Below are 14,891 nucleotides of genomic sequence, written 5' to 3' on the forward strand. Positions count from 1 at the left end.
AATGTCTGGCCACCTTAACAGTGGAAAAAAAAAGTTTTTCAATATCTAATTTGCATTGTTCCTGTCTTAGCTTAAGGTCATAAGTTACATTATTAGCCAACAAGAACACATCCTACAAATTGGCCTTCTTCAGAATTATACACATTTATTCAGGACTGTAAGAGGATTCTGTCTACACACAAAAAAATTACTTAAAGCAAAGCATTTGTATTTTTAAAAATGTTGAAAGGTAGTTATGTTGGAATGTGATGATTCACCTTTCTAAAGCAGCCTCGTATTTGTAAGAGACATGGCATCAATAGATTCTCCTACAGTTGATCTCTACATTTTAAAAGAAAACAGTGAAATTCATATTCCCCATGTGAATTTAAAATACTACAAATGCTATACCATTTTCCCCATCCTTCTTCAAACACTTCTCTGGAGTTCTCTGCTTGGGCTTCTCCAATATAAATAAAGTGATTTAGGCCTTGTGAGATGCTCTGGGTTGGGCATGTCCTAACTCTGAAGAAAGCAATGCATGTACTCCAGTCCACAACAAAAGGACACTTTGAGCATTTAACATAATGATGGCTTAATGACAAAATACTGAAAAGTAGGAGATTATGGAATTCAATTTTCATCAGATGTTTAAATTTCCCCAAAGTCTTACTTTCCAAACATAAATATACAAATATTTATTTATGTATCTTAATATAGATATGTGTATACCTACAGATACCTATAGATATGGATATAACAATATAAATATAATGGATTCATAGAATCATACAATAATAGAAACAGAGAATGGTTTGGTTGGAAGGGACCTTAAAGATAATTTAGTTCCAACCTTCTGGCCATAAGCAGGGAATCTTCCACTAGACCAGGTTACTCTGAGCCCCATCCAGCCTGGTCTTGGTCTTTATTCTTAGTCCTGGGCCCATTTTAGTCTTTAATGATTCATACATGTTTGAGCATATTGCTGGTTCAGCAAGCAATTGAAATGTCAAATAACTTCAAGAAGGTGATTCATACATTTTAATGTGAATTCAAACTAAAACTGAGGTCCAAGTAGGATCAGCTACAAGTACACAGGTCCCTGTAAACACTTTCTTCCTTTCACTCAGTCTAAACCCCTGCAAGCATATTTACAATAGGCATCCCGCTTGCAATTTCTACTACTCCACATGATTGGAATTGGAAAATTAATGTCCTCCACTGCTTTACTCACTGGTGTAGCTCTCATTACAAAATTGAGACTCAGTCTGGATTTTTCCATTAGTAATAGATACCAAAGCAGAGAAATACGCAGTGTAGAGCAACAAATCAGTTTTAAAAACATGCAGCAGCATTACCCAGCCTTACACAGCACAACAGGTTCCTTTTCCAGGTTGCCTTTTTGTATATTCAAAATGCATGCAGCTATTGGATAGATAAGCCCTGTAACATTTCCACAGTCTCTGAGGATCTCAGAGAAAACTTTTCAGAGAGAATGTAGAAAGGATATACTAGGAATTTGAGCAGTACATTTGTCATCTTAGCAATCTGGTAAGGCAGGTAGCAGCTCCTAAAGAGGAATCCAGCATTAAACCACAAGTCAGTGTTGAAATACCAGTGATCCAGGTCACCATTAGACCAGGCAGTGGATTATTTGAAAGTTCTAAAGAAATGGGAACTAAAAATATGAAAAGCAATTATCCATTGCTTCTGTATCACAGAAGAGTTGATGATGAAAGGGACCTCTCGAGTTCATCTGACCCAACCCTTTGCTCAAGAAGGGCAACCTAGAGCCAGTTGTCCAGGGTGTCCAGACAGCTTCTACGTATCTCCAAAGAACGACTACCCTTAAAGGAAGGAGATACCACATCTTCTTTGGGCAGCCTGTGCCAGTGCTTAGTTACCCTCACAGTAAAAATGTGTTTCCTGATGTTCATATGGACCCCTTTGTGCCTCACTTTATGTCCATTGCCTCTGGTCCTGTCACTGAGCCCCACTGAGACCCTTCCTTTAGGTACATTGATCAGATTCCCCTCTGAACCTTCTCTCCTCCAGGCAGTTCTGTCTCTCTCAGTCTTTTCTCATGTGAAAGGTGCTCCAGTCCTTTAATAATTTTAGTGGTCCTTCAAGTGAACTCTTTGTGTTATGTCCATGTCTCTCTTGTACTGGGGAGCCCAGAATGACCCAGCACTCCAACTGTGGTCTAACCAGTGCTGAGTAGGGGGGAAGGAAGTAAACACCTTCCTTGACCTGCTGTCAGCTAAAGCAGCCTGCTAAAGCAGCCCAGGATATCAGTAGTCCCTTTGGCTGCAGCCCATATTGGTAGCTCATGCTCAGCTTGGAGTCCATGAGGACATACAGGTCCTATGCTGTAAATCTGCTCTCCAGCTGATAGGCCTGGAATATAACAGTGGTGCGTGGGATTATTTTTCCTCATGCACAGGATTTCACACTTCCCCTTGTTGAACTTCCTGAGGTTCCTGTCAGACCATTTCTCCAGCAAGTCAAAGTCCACCCGACTGGCAGTACAACCCTTTGGTATACCAGCCACTGTCCCACTTGCTTGTACCCATTTGCTGAGGGTACACCCTGCCCCATCATTCAGAACATTAATGAAGATGTTGAACAGAGTTGGATCTAGTACTGACCACTGGGGTACACTGTTAGTTACTGGCCTCCAGTTAGACTTTGTACTACCACTGACCACCACCCTCTGAGTCTGGCCATTCAGCCAGTTTTTAACCCATCTCAGTAAGTACTAACAGAAGTTTTAGACATCTTGTACCAAGCTCAACTTCAGGTAGGCATTGACTTCCCTAACCAAGTCTCTGCATGCTCACGCTGTCTCCATACTCCTCTCATTACCTGTCCCTGCTTCCACCTTCTGTACGCTTTCTTTTTTGTGTTTGAGTTTTGCCAGGAGCTCCTCCACAAGGCTCAATAACACAGGCCTCTTGAGATCTTTGCCTGACTTTCTGCAAGCTGGCATGGACTTGAGTGGAGGCGATCCTTGAAAATTATGCAGGTTTCCTGAACCCCTCTTTGATACAGAGCCCTTTATCATGGGACTTTTCCACAGGACTTTTCCAAGCAGACCTCTGAATAAGTGACAGTCTGGTCTCCTGAAGTCTAGGGCTGTGAACTTGCTTTTTGCTCTGCTCTCTCTTCTCAGGATCTGAACTCCACCACCTCATGGTCCCAACAACCAAGGCTCACTTTGACCATCACCCCAATGAGGCCTTCTTCATTCGTATGTCAGAGCTCCAATGGAACATGTCTCATTGACTCTCACTTGTATCAAGAAGTTATCATTAATGCTGCTAGATTGCTTATGCCCTGCAATGTTGTCCCTCCAGGAAATATGAAGTCCCCATTAAGGATCAGGGTCTGCAAACATCAGGCTGCTTCTGGCTGTCTCTACAGGGCCCCCTCTGCTTGTTGTTCCAGGTCAGGCAGCTCATAGTAGATGCCTGTCACCATTATTGGTCTGCTCTTTAGTCCTTACCCATAAACTCTCATCATTCAACCTCAGGCAGAGCTCCATGCACTCCAGTTGTCTTCCTGGCCAGCCCTTCCTAACCAGTCTGTATCCCTCCAGAGCAGCACTCAGTCCATTCACTGCATCGCTGGGATCCTGACGAGATCCTACCCCTGCAGCTGCACACAGATCTCCAGCTCCTCATGCTTATGTCCCATGTTGTGTGCCCTGGTGTGCAGGCACTTCAGAGAAACTTCCTCACTCACATGCAAACGCTTGAGGTGGCCCCAGCTGAGGCCTGTTTATTCCTGCTGTGTTCCTCGTGGTTCACAGCAGCCCAGGTGCTTTGCTTGGCAGCCTCTCCATCGCTCCCTCGGAGCTGCGCTAACTCCCCCCGTCCCTCAGGGCTCCTGGTTTAAAGTCCTCTTTTAAGAACTTTGCCAGGAGCAGCCACACTGCAGCAGAGATATGTGTGCAAAGACACCACTCTGCACCTGATGTCAGGCTGATCTGCTTATTGTAGGGCTGACACTGAAGACTTTCTGCTGGAGGAACCTCTGCTGTGAACCAGGAGAATCTGCAGAGCCGAGTAACTGCAGTCATGGCTCTATGAATCCCTAAAATGTGAAGGTTTCGGTAAGTGGGTTTCACTGCTTTATTCCTCCTTCCTCTTTAGAAGCAAATCTCTTCATGGAAAACAGACAAGAAGGAGTTAAAGTCTATTCCTATGGAACACATTAAGTTTAGCAATCTAAAAACACATGAAACTTTGAGGATATACATCCATATATGCAATATGTAATTCAGTAAACATGGTAAGAGCTAGCTCAGTATTTAATTATGAGCTGTGGTTTAGGGTTTTTTTCCCTTCCTGATTTGAAATAGAAACAGAAAAAAGGTTAGTAAGCAGAGCCAGTAAGATGAAAGGAATAAAGGAAAGGAGGAAGTAGAAGACAATGCCATCCCATCACTGCCTATTGTCAACTGACTAATTTTTTGCATAAAGTGTAGTCACTTTTAGAACCTCCTGTGCCTGAGGTGGAGGACAAGCAGCTGCCCACAACTTTTACAAATAACATTTTACAAATTGTACCCATTAAAGAGAGTTATTTCAATCTTTGCAGAATGAACAATTTACTTAATTAAAAAACTAGCATGATGGTAACAAAAACTTGACTGGCTTTGCCAGTCAAACAGTACAAACACACACATAATGATCTTATACTTCTGCTTTGCTTGGCCAATTGAGTTAGCCTATTTGCTCACAGACTATGAAATTTTTTCAAAGTCACCTAATGAACTGTGATGACATTTCACATTTGAGAGACATTATCACCTGGACTTAAGCTTCCCTTCAAAAATCTGGTGTTCAGAAAAATTATGAAACAGCAGCAACAGCAACCAACTGCGGGGTCTGATAGAAGAAAGAGGAGATGACATCATATCCCTAGCTAGAGACACTGGAAAGAACAAATAAATTTCTAACAGAAACACAGCTACATCTTATTTTGTTTCAGCATTAAGGGTCTAAATGAACATCACCATTCAATTGTATTCTGGGCAAGAGCCCAAACTCATCTTTGCAGCAGTTGATTTTGAAACATTACAGTCAATCACATCTTCTCAATTTGTTCTTGCAGGCTTTCCCTATCCTTCTGGTTTCCATTTCTTGTTTGGAAGCCTTGAGTCATTCATCCTGGCAAGAGGACCAACCTAAATCAGTTATTTTCTCTGAATTATACTGAAATTGTGATCTTGCTTAGCTTGTTGTTTTCTTCCTCTGCATTTCACATAATTTTCCCTTTAAGGATCTAATAAAGCTGATTGAAGGCATAAGCACAATATTCCCTTTCATTGGTGCTGTCAAAACCAAGGCATTTACCCACATTGTTTCATAATTGAAACAAAAAACCTCTTAGGTCCAATTCTGCTTTCATTACCTCTGCATTATCCCAAGTATAAATAAAAGACCTGGCTTTCATGACCACATCAGTTACATGAAACAAATGCACAACTTTCAAATTTTATGAAATGTTTTATTTAAACAAAGGGAAGGAATTGTGAAGACATGATTGGTTAAAAAGGTGGGTGTTGTTCAAAAAGAGGAAGAAAATATGTCTAAATATAATTAGGTTTGCTTAAAATTTAATTTATATGAGGAGAAAGTTACCTTTCATTTTCATGCTATGTAGGATGTTGCGAATTTATTACCAATAGAAAATAAATAATTGGACACAGGGCAACATTGCTTTAACATAACTATAACATAACTTTGTGTTGACCTAGCTGGATATTTAAAAACTTTTAAATTCCCAGAAGTTGTAGAAAAACAAGCAAGTGCTTAGTGAAGGCAGGCACAAATTAGTACCTACCACTGAGAATAAGGGATTTATATTTAGGCATTTATTTTGAGAGTTGCAAGCCACTAACCAGTTCACACATGTAGTTCACCCTCAATCCCAGCATTTAGAACTATTTCCCCAGCTGAGGAGGTATGTTACAGGGAAGGCTGAGTGTCATTCTGGGACAACTGGCACAGAGTTCAGCAGACTTGAAAAGATATTAAAGGTTGGACACATTCATAGAAAATCAGGCTTGGACACTCTTGCTCTCCAAAAAGCATTTTTATTTCTTGTGAAGTATGTTATGTATATTATCCTACTGCAAATGTTAAATACACAAATCTACAGGAACCCCATATAAACCTATCAATGACACAGTTAGGTAAGCTGGCTTCTGGATTTCTATTATGCAACTATATTTCTTTATTTATTCTGTGTCTGCTATACAGATAGCTGCCATTTTAGACACCGGAATTAAATACTAGATCCTTATTTTCATAGCATATTTCACCTTTTTTTTTTTTTTTTTTTTTTAACAAAGCTTTCATTGCAACACCTGGGAATTAGGGAAAAACATAAATATTTTTTGCAGCAAGCAAAACAGAAATACGTGACCCTGTGCCTGTAGTAACGCTCTTATACTACATGCTAAAAGAAGACCAAGCCTCCAGCTATAGGAATACTAGAAGCAGACCAATTAATGAAAGAAATCTGTCAAATAAGCTAGGACAACACACTGCAAGAAAAGTGACTGGTTAAAAAGGAAGAGGCTGTTGGTGAAAGCTATTAAGATACTTCAGGAAAGTACTAACAGTGGAGAAGCTGGCTCAGAAGCAATCAGGCTGGCCAAGAAATGGATTAATAATCAGCATCAATCCCCCTCACTTATTCAAAATGACAGTCATCACTGTATTTACTGCATGTGGGTCAGATTATGAAGTTATTATGATCCATCATCCATGTGACTGTTATTCTTACTGAGAAATGAGTCTTTCTTCCATGAGTTTTAATCACCTCTCAATCTCTTGGTCAAAACCCTTGCTAATTTTTTGGCTTTCTAAGTCGCACTCTGAATTTATATGAGTTACAGGATGCACCTAAATATAAATCCCTCAAGAAACTGAAAGATGAAACTTTTTCCTTCCTTGCTTGTGTCTGTGGCAGTAAAAGAGTGAGAATTAAAAAAGGAATATGTGTTAGAATTTCTTTCTATTCAAATGATGGTCTTTTATACTTTTTTACTTTTATGTACTATTTACATATTTCTCACATGCTTTCTGTGTTTTGCTATACCCAAGCAAAGAAAAAATAATCTAGGGAGGTGAAGGTATAGCCTTGCATTGTAACACGCAACATTATAACTTCAACAGTTTCCTGTGGGTGGAAAAAGGACATCTTGTTCTGGATTTTTGTCCCTAAGAATGATTATAAATTTAAGTGGTACATTGTTACTGTGTAATAGATTAATGTGACTGTCTAATAGATTAATGTGAACTAAATTATATTGGATTTTTAAAAATGTAGATAGGCTCACACCTCTGCTCCTTACTCTGTAACTGCTGAGGGCCTGTGAAGCAGGGCTGGCAATGCTTCCAGGGAGTAATGGGGCTGCCTGGGAGTGTGGTGGGAGCTGGCAGGCAGCGAGGCAGGACCTTGCCAGCTGCAGCACCGTTTCTGCAGCACCGCTGCTGCTCCACTGCTGCAGCATCTGTGCTGCTGCCCTGCTGCCAGCCCAGCAGAGCGCTTGTTCTGGGCTCCTGCCACCACTGCCTCTGCCTTCTGAGCACTTTCCTCTGCTCTGGCCCCAGCACCAATGAAGGAAATACCAGTTTGGCCCGTGCTTCTGAGAAACCTTAAGCTGGTCTGTTTGATGTATTTCCTGTTGAAATCAGTGCAAATGGCAGCGTTATTATCACTGGCAGCTGGTTTAGGCTCTTAAAAATTACCTGCGTGTAATCACTAGCCAGGCTGTAGAGTGGGTCTGCACGTCTCATTTCTTACAACTGACAGCATTTCTTCCCCCAAAGACTTTCCCTCTAGCTGCCCCTTTGTTTGCAAGAGGAACAAGCTACGGACATGCCAAAACAGCTTTGCCTAGAGCTTCTGAAACAGAAAAATTCTTCATTGCGTTTTGGATTGTCAGGATTGGCAGAATGTTTCATTTGTTCAGAAGGAGTTTTAGTTGTTCAAACACTAGAAGAGAATTTACGGGTTTTTTCCCCTTTTGCCAACAGTTACTGCCGTAACTGGTACGACAGGAAGCAGTCACTGTTTTAAAGTAGCTCCACACCTATGTCTATTGAAGCTAAAGAATGCAAGAAAATTATTTTTAATTTTGATACCAGAGTGAAAAAAATAGATGTTTTAAGAGATGTGCTTAGAAACCTGTATCTGACCAAAAAAAAAAAAAAAAAAAAAAAAGACAATCACAGAGAGGATAATTAGATGTGTTTTCTGGAAAAGAGTGACAGCATTTCTCTGTGTTAAAATGATGCTGTGATTCATTAAATGAAAAGTCATGAGATGAGCAAAATTTCTGTGCTTACCCTGGGAATGTGTTCTACTTAAATTGGTTGTGACTTCATGAAAATACAACATTAAGTTGTTTTAATTCCATCAGAAAAAAATGTGGCTCAGGAAGGAAATTTTTGATTGCAAGTTAATGTTAGCCTTCATTGGAATATGTTATACTCTTCAATATCCACATGCATAATCCCTAGGGAGTTATATGACGCCATGTATTCTTTCCCATCTGCTAGTTAAATATGAGATTCAAGAGGCTTTCAGTGTCATTATACAGATTAGTGACTCTCCCAGAGGAATCTAGGTTCACGATACAGTGAATAACTCACAATGAGATTCTGAAGACCAACATTTAGAGATCATTTTGTGTTTGTATGAGTTTTGCACCTGCAATTATTTGTGCTTGTAATTTAGGTTACTTAGATGTTTTTAACTTACAGATGCAATCAGTGATGTAGATACTTAAACTGAACTGAACTGCAGGCAACCATAACTGCAGGTGCAAGATTTTGTCTGCAATTATTTGAACTCATAAACACATCCATCTCCTGAAGTCTAAAGTAAAACTAGGCCAGTAGTGGTTTTATGCAGTATATTTAACAAACTAAAATCATGCATAGTTTTCCCAATTTTCAAAAAAGCTCACGACTCCTCTTATTAGTATTAAAATAAATAGGGTATCATTAAATATATACAAACATGAACTACACAATTTGGTTTTGTCTTCTAACATCTTGACCTTTGGGGTGTTTTTCTTACTCCCTTTAAGCAGGAAAGTAAGGAAAGATCCCTGATTTTGTGACAGCAATATTGTTGATAGTTGCATCAGTAGAGAGCAAAAGTGCTATATGCACTGACATCAAAGTGTGCAGAATTTGTAGCACTATTCAAGGCACCATGAACATGTACACATACTGGCACTTGAATTTCCACCTGGCAGGCAGTTGTGGCATCTAGATATACCACGGGAGTGAAAGAAAGGCATTACTACACAGATGTGCGAGGAAGCTTGTATGATTGGCAACCGCCTACCTAAAGACAAATACCTGCATTTGTCATCAAATATGAATGCTATTATATGAAAGTAATCAGAAAAGTTTTAAGTGCTCAGGAGTAAGAAAATAAATCCTTGAAAAGCACAAATTTCCTACAGTTACAGCTAGTGTCCTTAGATACAGAGGCAGTGTCACAGATCTTTTCCTTCACCTTTGCAGGGCCATTGTGCAGTGTGGTACAATGTGGGCACAGGTGTGAAACCCAGCTTCAGCCCCTTGTTCCAGACAGGCTCATCCCAGCCCTGGTTACACTGCTTAAGAAAACTCTGTCATATGAGGAGCTGCATTACACACTGACAGTCATGGATGCAGGAGCAATGCCCAAAAGGATACCTCCTACTCCTCATGCCCCTAAAACATCCTAAAAATACCATACGGGTTAATGCATTTTCCTCAGTGTTACTCTTACCTAAGAACAAAAGGAGTTAACAGTTAATACAAACTTAATTTCTTTTTGCTTTAATCACAATACATTTTAAACATGAAAGATCCCTTTTCAGTCAAGATGCAGCAATGTTTTCAAACAGATTCTACATTCAGTACTATGATAGTCCCACACTATGATGACATTTTGCTTGTCCTTCTTGCACATATTACAATATAAAGTACTATGATGTCATGTGATAACTTTGTAAGGTGACTAACCTTGACTCTGAGTTTCTCTAAGAGAAAATGGACCAGGAAGGTAAGGTTAAATACCTAAGAAAATAAGAAGATTTACCAAAGATTTACCAAAGGATTCTAAACAAATTTTGACTGTTAAACTATTAGAAACAGATTTTTCAAGTATTTGCACCAGGGATATACCTTTATGATGAAAATCCTGCTACAAGATTGTGATGCAGAGTTATGTAAATTTTTGAGACCAAATCAACAGGCAAGGCAGATGTACGAAGAATAGTGTAGAAGTTGTTGTCCTAAATATTATTAATTGCTAATTATCCTAATTGTTATTGTATTTTATCATTCAGTGATCTACTCTTGTTTCATGTAGTCATGTCTTACCTGCCAACAGTGTCCTCATCTGCATAGACATCTGTAAAGAAACCTGACAGGTTTTTTCTTAAAAAGTGATGGAGCCTGTTTCTTGGTGATGTGGCAGTTTGTACTGGATTATTTATTTTTTAAAAAAAGCTTGCAATGTGTTCTTTGACCAGCAGACCTGCCTCAGCAGGTTTAACCTGAACATCTCTTTTGAAATGTTTTCTTTTTCTCAATATACTCTTCTGATCCAGCACTCCTCACAACTTGAATTCTTCTGCAGAAAAGAAATTTTGCCACTTGGGCATTGAATAAACAAAGCAAAGGAACCCTCCCTCCTAAGTTACTTTTAAAAGCATAAAAGGTATTTCAGTTTGAAAAAATGAACAAATAGTTTCATATAGCAATTCAAGTAAATAGAACACGTGCTATTTTACAGTCTACAGCATGTTGGTTTTTTTGTTTCAAAACTTTCTGCATTTTATGACTTAAAATAAAAGTACCTTTATAACCATCAACATGTCAAAAAGAAAGTAATTTTTGATCAAATTTGTTTTTCTTCTAGATCTCTAATTTTCTCTAAGTTTCCAAAAGAGAATCCTTTTTCCTTTGTAACTCACAAACATGCCATGAGGCTTGCCTGGTAACCACTCTGTGCTGGATCTAGAACTCAGAGAGATTAGTCAGAGATTACCATTACACGTCTACAGCAGCATTGTTTGCCATAATCTCACATCTCAGTGTAACTGCAATTTGCAACCAACTACTTCCTTCTCACCATCACCAGAGAGCATTACAAAGTCGATATAAGCAACACTAGACACGACTCAGTGATTGCCTGGTATTCTACAGAGCTGATCTGGAGACATGGAAACCTTACCTATGGACAGTACAGTCAGCAAGGACATAAGAACACATCTGTGTTCTCTTAACTGGGGTAACAGGCTGCTTCCTTGCAAACAGCTGTGGGAGACAAGAAACTGTTGGTGCTGCAAGCAGTTTTGCAAGATGAGTGTGGGCAGAGAGCTCCAAGTGCGATGATCTGGGCTGTAATTGGGGCAGGTCTTGAAGGAACACAGGGTAAAGTGGTTCGGAGTGCCAGGCATCCACAGGCAATGCTCCAAAAAAAAGCATCCAACTTGATCAGCATTGATACACAACACAGTAGGTTCTTTTATGGGTTCTGTTTTGCTATAGGGTTAAAATTTTGAGAAGTCCATGAGTGTCACTGAGTTTTTAATAAAATGTGTGTCTATAGTTAAGAAAAACTACAATCTATTATTTTGTACTGAAACTATCAAAAACTGGCAACACAGCAAATGCCCCTGAAAAACTCAGCAGTGTTGTCAACAGCCCCTTGAGTTCTCCTTTTGGGTTACAAAAATTCAGACAAGGGTATCACCTGAGGCCAGCTGAAGATCATCTAAAAAGCTGCAAAAATAAAAAATTGGAGAACTCTTAAATTGGTAAGCACTAGTATTTCTGAAAGCTGTAATTTGTCTTCTATTCTCTCACGATGCACTGGTTGGTTTATGATGAGTTTTTCCTCCAGGGAAGAACATACGTTTTAGTAAACAAATTTTTACCCTTTCTCATGTGATAGGGACACATCTATGGACAGTTCTCCAGTGAATCACCTCTTAATGAAGTCAGAGTAGCCCTCTTTATTTTAATAGCATTTACACCACATCTTTTGCAAAGATGTTCTAAGAGAGACTTTGGAGCATGTAATTACCCCTTTTCTTTCATAGACTCTACATTCCTTAATTTTTTCTCTAAGCACCCAAGACCTTTTTGTACCTGTGGTTCTCCCTTTATATTTTTCTGTTTTTTTATCTATGAAGTCTATAACTCCAGTTCCAAGTTAAAAATCTTGTTACCATTTGCTGTCCAGAGACAGAACAGAGCAGGGTAGTGCTATATTCAGGCTTTAAGCAAAAACAGTTAATCTAACTTACGAATACTGATATATGTCTATTGTCCTGTATAGATCTATACCACTAACAAATACAACCAGCCTTTCATAAATTCTATATTTTGATTCAGGGTTTGTAACAGAAATTATTTTTTTGGTTTAGAGACACTTAAAATGGCTTAAGTATGTTCTGATAATGAATGTCTAAAACTTACATTCGGGGATATAAAAATATCATAAATAATCAATAGAGTGGCAAGAGAAATGCAATGCTTTCCATCGTCTCCAGGGTCTGCCCTACATGGACCCCTTAGAAACCACAAAGCAGTGCCTCGTAATGTAATGAATACTTGTACTTTGTAGGAGAAGTACATTTACCACGTATACAGAGACAGAATGAGGCAGTGCAGGGAGCCCTGGTACTGCAGCTCGAGTCTGCTACCATTTGAGCTAAAGCAGAACTACATTAGCTGGCACTAACAGCAGTCCATTTATCCTGGCAGCAGGCAAGCTGTCCTAAGGCAGCAGCACAGCACACACACAGCCACGAGCACTTTTCAAGCAAAATGAGTAGAAAAAGCAGCTAAGGAGAAAAATACAACCTTGCATTAAGCTTAATGTATATCCCTGTCTAATTAATTCATTTTTCAAAGTTATTTAAGCCGCTGGGAATGCAGCTTTCCTACGAGACATTATATTCAAGTGGCACTATGTCACAGCAAGTCAAGCACATAGAATCATCTCAGAGATGACAAATAATAAAGTAGTACTTTAGATTTTCAGTTTATTCACTCTGTATTTGTTTATGATGATGTGGTAAAAAAAATGCTTTGGATCTCATTTTTAACCATTTTACTGGACATCTGGTGTATGCTTCTTAAAGTTTCACTATTACCAGGGTCACTGTAATTCTATAGCACATCTGGGCCAAATTCCCTGGCAGTTTTTAGTGAATTCTGTGGCAGTGGAAACATCTGTTACTGCACACAGTTCCACACACAGAGAATTGTGAGGAGCTGCAAAATTTTTTTTGACATTTTGCATTTTGGTGTTCAGGAAATTACCCACTGGTAATGGATGATCTTTTAGTTGGCTGTTTTTTTTTTTTAATCTTCTGTGGGATATGTCCAAATCAAGTAAAACCACACAGATTCTAATCACTAACATTTTATTTTCATCAGTTATTAAAGAAAACAGTGGTGCCTCAGTCTTCATGTTTTCAGAAGTACACACAGCCTTTGGAAACATTTTCTTGGAAGTGGGTGAACTGATGCAATGTGAACTGGCCTAGTCACTGAAAATGTTGAGAACTGCAAACAAAGACTAGGAGAGTTGAAGAGAAGTTTAACAAAACTTTGTCTTGCAACAAAGGACCAGGCACAGTATAGCATTAATTTGTATATTTTAAGGTAAAAATAGAGATTAAAAAAGTGGAGCAGTATCATACATTTGCCATTTGTGCACAATCAGCTTTCATCTTAAAAATCTTCTAACATTTAGTTATAGTATAATCTAAGTTTCAGTTATTCTTTTTAAAAAGATAGAATAAAATATTACTTCTTACAGTGAAAGGCCTGTGAGAATGAATGTTCTGGAAGAAATATTTTCTTACTCCCCAGATCCTGAAGTACTTGTGCCAACTGGTTAGGATAAAATCAGTATGTTACAATTGCCTGGACTTGATCCAAAACTTTGCTTGCAAAACAACAAAAAACCCCAACCGAGCAACCAAAAAAGAAAATCCTAACACCAGGTTTCTTTCCAGTAGTGTAACACATCACTGATTAAATCACCAGAGGAGTAAACTCTATTTGTTCTGTTACTTGTTGAGTGATTGAGCAGTTTGTGTTGTATGTGCTTGGACTGGCAAAGTAAAATATCATCTACCTCTCAGCCTAATTCCTAATCTGAACTAAATGCTAAATTCTTAAGAATTATAATGAAGAGGAAGGAAGGAAGGAAGGAAGGAAGGAAGGAAGGAAGGAAGGAAGGAAGGAAGGAAGGAAGGAAGGAAGGAAGGAAGGAAGGAAGGAAGGAAGGAAGGAAGGAAGGAAGGAAGGAAGGAAGGAAGGAAGGAAGGAAGGAAGGGAGATGACAGGACAAGAGCAGAAGAAGCTAAAATGTTATACCTCTGATGGATGTGTAAGAAGCCTTTTTGGTTTGACGTTCTTTTCAGGGTGACTGAAGATATGCTCAATAGGGATAAAACCCCCTTTCACTTTGCTGTGTTTGTTCTCATACAGATTAAACACAACACTGGTCTTGAAGACAGGGAATATGAGCAATAGTCTAGGTGGAATGCAGAGAAGAGCCAGAAAGAGCCAGAGACGATGCCTGGAACAGGAAACCTGTGATATACCCTACCAGACCAAGGCAGAAATTCCTTCCTTCCCCCAAAACTGTAAATAGGTAAGACTCTGAGCCTCCAACAATAAACCAATCCCCCTCTCCCCAAATGGATTTCCTTTTTATGTCAAAAGACTAATCCATGCTATCACATCTTCATCTGTATCCAATCATGCTTAAAAGGAAGGAAAAAACCCCTCTTTATCATGCTTCTAGTCAATTGTGCATTAAGAAAAAATAATCCCTCTTGATCCCTGACAGTGACTTGCTGA

General features: G+C 39.1%; 1 protein-coding gene across 1 annotated transcript in view; it reads right to left on the bottom strand.

Annotated features, from left to right (window-relative positions):
* SLC25A21 (solute carrier family 25 member 21) overlaps positions 1–14,891 on the bottom strand; it is a 236,152-nt gene that overhangs the window by 22,734 nt on the left and 198,527 nt on the right. The window lies entirely within an intron of this gene.

This window comes from Motacilla alba, chromosome 5 (genome assembly GCF_015832195.1).
Source record: "Motacilla alba alba isolate MOTALB_02 chromosome 5, Motacilla_alba_V1.0_pri, whole genome shotgun sequence".
Lineage (NCBI taxonomy): Eukaryota > Metazoa > Chordata > Aves > Passeriformes > Motacillidae > Motacilla > Motacilla alba.